Source organism: Crocuta crocuta, unplaced genomic scaffold, assembly GCF_008692635.1.
Source record: "Crocuta crocuta isolate KB4526 unplaced genomic scaffold, BGI_CrCroc_1.0 scaffold1635, whole genome shotgun sequence".
Classification (NCBI taxonomy): Eukaryota; Metazoa; Chordata; class Mammalia; order Carnivora; family Hyaenidae; genus Crocuta; species Crocuta crocuta.
This window is the reverse complement of record NW_027528385.1, coordinates 331,992-337,991: the sequence shown is the minus strand read 5'-3', so window position 1 is coordinate 337,991 and position 6,000 is coordinate 331,992.

Genomic DNA, 6,000 nt, shown 5'->3' with positions numbered 1-6,000 from the left:
TTTTGATTGAAGAATTTACCCCATTTACATTTAAAGTAACTATTGATAAATACATACTGCCATTTTTTTAAGTTTATTTATTTATTTATTTATTTTAAGAGAAAGAGTGGGGGAGGAATAGAGAAAAAAAGGAAAAGAGAATCCTAAGCAGGCTCCATGGAGCCTGATGTGGGGCTCAAACTCGTGAACAGTGAGATCATGACCTGAGCTAAAACCAAGAATCAGACTTAACAGATGGAGCCATGCAGGTGCCCTATCTACTGCCATTAGAATTGTTTTCTGGCTTTTTAATAATTCCTCTTTATTCTTTTTTCCCTCTTACATTTTTATTTTGTGGCTTGATTACTTTCTTTAGTAGTATGAGTAAATAATTTCCTAATTATGATTTGTATATTTACTATAGGTTTTTGCTTTGAGGCTACCATAAGAATTAGATATAACAACTTATGTTTATAAATTATTTTAAGATGATAACAGCATAAGTTTGGATCTATAGAAAGTGCTACATTTATTCCTCCCCACATCACACAGTGTCTTTGACATCACATTTCACATCTTTTTAGTTTCTGAATCCATTAATGAATTATTATAGTTATTTTTCTACTTTTATCCTTTTTACCAGCTTTATAAGTGAGTAATATAGTACCTATTTTTATATTTAGTTTACTAGTGAGATTTATATATTCATATATTTTCTTGTCACTAATTTTTACTCTTTTTTTTTTTCAGCTTAAAGAGGTTCCTTTAACATTTCTTATAAGGTCAAACTACTGCTGTTGAACTGTTTTTTAACTTTGACTTGTCTGGAAAACTATGTTTCCTTCAATTTTGTATGATACGTTGATGGATATATTATTCTTGGCTGGATATTTTTTCTTTTAGCACTTTGAGTATATTGTTTCACTCACTTTTAGCCTGCAGTGTTTCTGCTGAAAATCTGCTTGTAGTCTTCAGTGAGTGTCCTTGTATGTAACAAGTTATTTTCCTCTTGCTGCTTTTCATATTCTCTCCTTGTATTTAACTTTTGATATTTTAAATATAATGTGTCTTTGTGTGGATCTCTTATTTGGAATTCACTGGGATTCCTGGATCTGAGGATATCTACTTTTTTTCTCAGGTGAGGCAATTTATAGCCATGATTTCTTCAAATAAATTTTTTGCCCCCTTTTCTCACTTTTCCTGGCACCTATGTGATGTGGTTATTAATACATGGTGATGTCCCATATCTTTACTTGTTTTCATTCTTTTTCTTTATGTTGCTCTGACTCCACTGCCATGTCTTGTGTAGACTTAGCCTTTCTTCTGCTTCATCTAGACTGGTATTGAACGCCTTTGGTGTATTTTTCATTTCAGTTATCGTATTCTTCTGTGACTTCTATTTGGCAGTTGTTATATATTATATCTCTTTGTTGAATTTCTCACCCTGTTCATCCTTTCTTCTTGAGAGTTCATTGAGCATCTTTAGGACCATTACATTCCTCAATGTAAAAAGTCTACATCAGATAAAAGTCTTCTCTCTGTTTCATTAAGATTTTTTTTCCTGTGGTTTTATTTTGTTCTTCAATTTGGGAGATATTCCTTTGTTTCTTCATTATGCCTAAATCTCCGTGTTGGCTTCTGTGCATTAGCTGAAACATCTACCTCCTCTAGTCTTAAAGGAGTGGCCTCTTATAGGAGATAAACCTTATTATTCAACCCATCCTGTTTCTTGGTTGTCTCTCAAACATTTTCTTTTCAGATTTGCTTTTTTTTTTTTTTACAAGTTCCTGTTTTATTTAAGTATAATTAATACACAATGTTATATTAGTTTCAGGTGTTACAGTATAACAATTCAACAATTCTGTAGGTTTTTTAGTGCTCATCGACATAAGTGGACTCTCAGTCTCCTTTATCTATTTCATCCATCCGCTCACCTCCCCTTTAGCAACCACCAGTTTGTTCTCTGTATTTAAGAATGAGTTTTTGGTAGTGTGTGAGTGGCTAAGTTGATTAAACATCTGACACTTGATTTTGGCTCAGGTAATGATCTCACAGTTCCTGAGGTTGAGCCCTGCATTGAGCTGCACACTGACAGTGTGGAGCCTGCTTGGGATTCTCTCTCTTTCCCTCTCTCTCCACCCCTTCCATGCTCTCTCTCAAAATAAATAAACAAACTTTACAAAAAAGAATGTTTTTGATTTGTCTCCTTTTTTGGGCCCATTTGTTTTGTTTCTTAAATTTTACATATCATTAAAACCATATGGCATTGGGGTCCCTGGGTGGCTCTGTTGGCTAAAGTGTCTGACTTCAGCTCAGGTCATGATCTCACAGTTTGTGGGTTCAAGCCCCGCATCTGGCTCTGGGCTGACAGCTTGGTGCCTAGAGCCTACTTTGGATTCTGTGTCTCCATCTCCTCTCTGTCCCTACTTAGCTGACACTCTGTCTCTCTCTCTCTCTCAAAAAATAAACGTTAAAATCATATGGTATTTATCTTTCTCTAACTTACTTCACTTAGTATTATACCCTCTAAGTCTGTCTATATTGTTGTAAATGACAACCTTTTATTCTCTTTTATGGATCAGTTATATGCTACCTCTTCATTATCCATTCACCTATCAATGGGCACTTGAGCTGCTTCCATAATCTAACTTTTATAAATAATGCTACAATAAACATAGAAGTGCATATATCATTTCAAATCAGCATTTTTATATTCTTCGGGTAAGGAGCCAGTATTGGAACCACTGGAATATGTGGTAATTCTATTTTTAATTTTCTGAGGAACCTTCATACTGCTTTCCACAGTGTCTACATTGAATTTACATTCCCACCAACAGTGCATGAGCTACATGCGAAAGAATGAAACTGGGCCACTTTCTTGCACCATACACAAAAATAAACTAAAACTGGATTGACTTAAATGTGCGACCTGAAACTAAAATTCCTAGAAGAAAACACAGGCAGTAATTTCTCTGACATTGGCTGTAGAGACCTTTTTTTCTTGATATGTCTCCTCCAACGAGGGAAACAAAAGCAAAATTAAACCATTGAAACCACGCCAAAATAAAAATCTCTTTCACAGTGAAGGAAAACATCAGCAAAACAAAAAGGCACCCTCCTGAATGAGAGAAGATATTTGCAAATGATGTATCCAATAAGGTGGTTAATTTCCAAAATATATGAAGAACTTAGATAAACACCACCAAAACCCCAAATAATCCAATTTAAAATGGACAGAGGCCCTGAATAGACATTTTTACAAAGAAGACAAAAAGATAGCCAAGAGACACATAAAAAGATGTTCCACATTACTAATCATCAGGGAAATATGAAATGAAAACCACAATGAGTTATCACTTTACATCTGTCAGAATGATTAAAATGAAAAACATAAGATATAACAAGTGTCTCAAATAATTTTGGTTGTCAAAGCAACCTATTTTATCTTTAATCACTCCCAATTGTTGAGGTTGTACCGAGGACTGTCATTATCCCAAAGGAGAGGATCTCAGTCAGCACCTAGCTTCAGGATGACTGGAAACCGGACTCCAGGCAGCAATGTTTTAATTATGCAAATATATACGGTCCTGTTGGATTATAAGCATTAGCCCCGCTGGCTTACTTCTCAGGGTAAAACTCCAGGATAAGCAAATAAGCCTCTTTCCCAAAAAAGATTGGATCTGTATCTCAGTCTGCTGTCTGTGCAGACTGGGGGTGGTGGCCTGCCAAGAACTATGTCTTTCCAGTTGTCACTGTCCTGTGGGATCCAGGAGTGAGTCTCACCCCGGCCCCAGCCACCGGAGCCAGGTGATCAAGGGGTGCTCCTGGGCAGCAGCTGCAGAAATTGGGACATCCAACATGTTAAAGAGCTCTCTTTGAATACATACTGACATTCTGGAGCACAGCAGAGGGAAGGGAAAATGCAGTGACCACCCTCCAAGATCTCTTGAAAGTATTATAATCCTCCCTTAGATATGTGTTTAATTAGAGTCCTTCCCCTCAAATTTCAGCTCAATGATAAATTAATAGACCTCTTTCATAGAAGGATTGAGCTCTTGGGTCTGTACCCTTTGCTGCATCCCGAGTGTGGTAGCTGTCTAAGTATTTATTTTCTGTTGGTTACAGTTCTGTGGGATCTGAGAATGTAATATTCTTGGCCCCCAGAGGAACATGATAGACATGTGTCCCCTGTGGCAGCTACAAAAATTGTGGTGCCACACAAAGGTATAAGCTCTTTTCTGGGAGGCAACAGGAAGCTGGAGTGAGACAGAAGGAGAGTGCAGATTGCATCCACCAACCTTTGTTTCTTGGGAGCAACTCCGTGAGCTCATAGATGCCAAACCAGGCGTCTAGCCCTCAGGCCAAAGCTCCTGGACAAGCAAATAGGCTTCTTTCTCAGAAAAACTGGGCGTGTGTTTCAGTCTGCTATCTGGGCAGTGCACTGTGTGGTAGCCCGTCTTTTCAGTTGTTATGGTCTCATGGGACCCAGGAACACAAGCTCCCTAGGCCTCCAGGGTCAAGCAATCTGGGGGGGTGGTGTCCCCTGGGTGGCAGCCATACTGTAACTAAAAGTTCCCCTCTGGGACATCCTTGCTCTCTGGAGTGTTGGATAGAGAGAGTGAGCGGGTTGCTCCTGATACCTTGAGTGAGGAAGATGGAGACCGTAAAGTTGATACCTCTGTAGGGGAAAAAAAGGAGAGAAAAGTCCTAGAATGAAAGAAAAATAGCACCTGCTAGCTGGTGTGATGAAAAGGGGAAATATAAAGAGGATATCTGCTGGAGTGGGCCAGATAAAAAGACTAGGGTACTGGAGAAAACAGAAAAGAAGATAGCACTTGGCAACCGCAGTAAGACAGAGTGAAACATCAAGACGCCGCCTGCTGCAGACCGAGGGTTCAGGGGAGGAGGGAAGGATGATGCATGTGAAGACGGGGCCCACCAGACTGTGTCCCAGTGAGTGTCCCAGTAGGCCTCTAGCTGTTTGTGAAGTTGTATGCCTGTGCTTCTGAGGACGTTTGAGATCATTGGACAATCCACTTTCACACAAAGTTTGGGTGTGATTGGCTTCTGTGCTGGGCTCTGGGGCAAATGAGTGTGAACAACTGATCTATTTAAGAGTTGTTTCTTAAATCTTTATAGTTTCGTGGGTCTTATGGATGGGAGCCCCTCTGTTTTCAAACTAGATGTTTGGGGGGCTCATTCCTCAGTAGCAGGTCTTAAAGGTTGGGGTGTCTGATGTGGGGCTCAAACCCATTGTTCCACATGGAGAAGCTCAGGGTTCTGAGTTCTCTCCCAGTTGTGGATCCCCAGACCCAACGTGGGGTTGATAGGAAGATTGAGTTTCAGCGTCACCAACTAGCTTCAATGCAGTATTTTCTCATTTTCCTAATGTGTAGTCATTGTTCAGCTACTTTCTAGTTTTTTTTCAGAGTAAATTGTTCCAAATGTAGCTGTAGATTCACTCTGTGTCCATGGGAGGAGATGACTCAGCATATTCCCACATGCCCACCTTGAACTGGAAATAGTTTCCTTGGATATTAGATGATGCCACCCAGGCCTATGTTTTTATCTGAAAGTTGTGTCTCAGCATCACCAATATGAGAGTGTAGATGCAGACATGGGTCTGTCTTCCAACTTCAGGCGAAGTAATTTTTTTATTAGACTTTAAACCTATAAACCATCAAATGCATATTAGCTTCTTTGGAGTTTTCTACCTTATGTTTTTGGTGGCACCAGAATGTGGGAGACAGTTCTTGAAAGAGTATTGCCTTCATCAGCAAAGTACATTTAGATTGGGTTTTTGAGAAAAAGAATTTTTTGACACCTGCTTCATGTTGGCTCCCCATTTCAGTACTCAGCAGGTCACTAATGTTTCTGTCGCTGTATCTAAGGACATGCATGCTACCCGTGGTGGGGAAGTAGCCTGGCCTCTGATACCTTGACCTTACTGTACCTCACAGCTGGGCTAGATTACTAGTTTAATACAAAAGATACAACTCACTGGGGTGCCTGGGTAGCTCA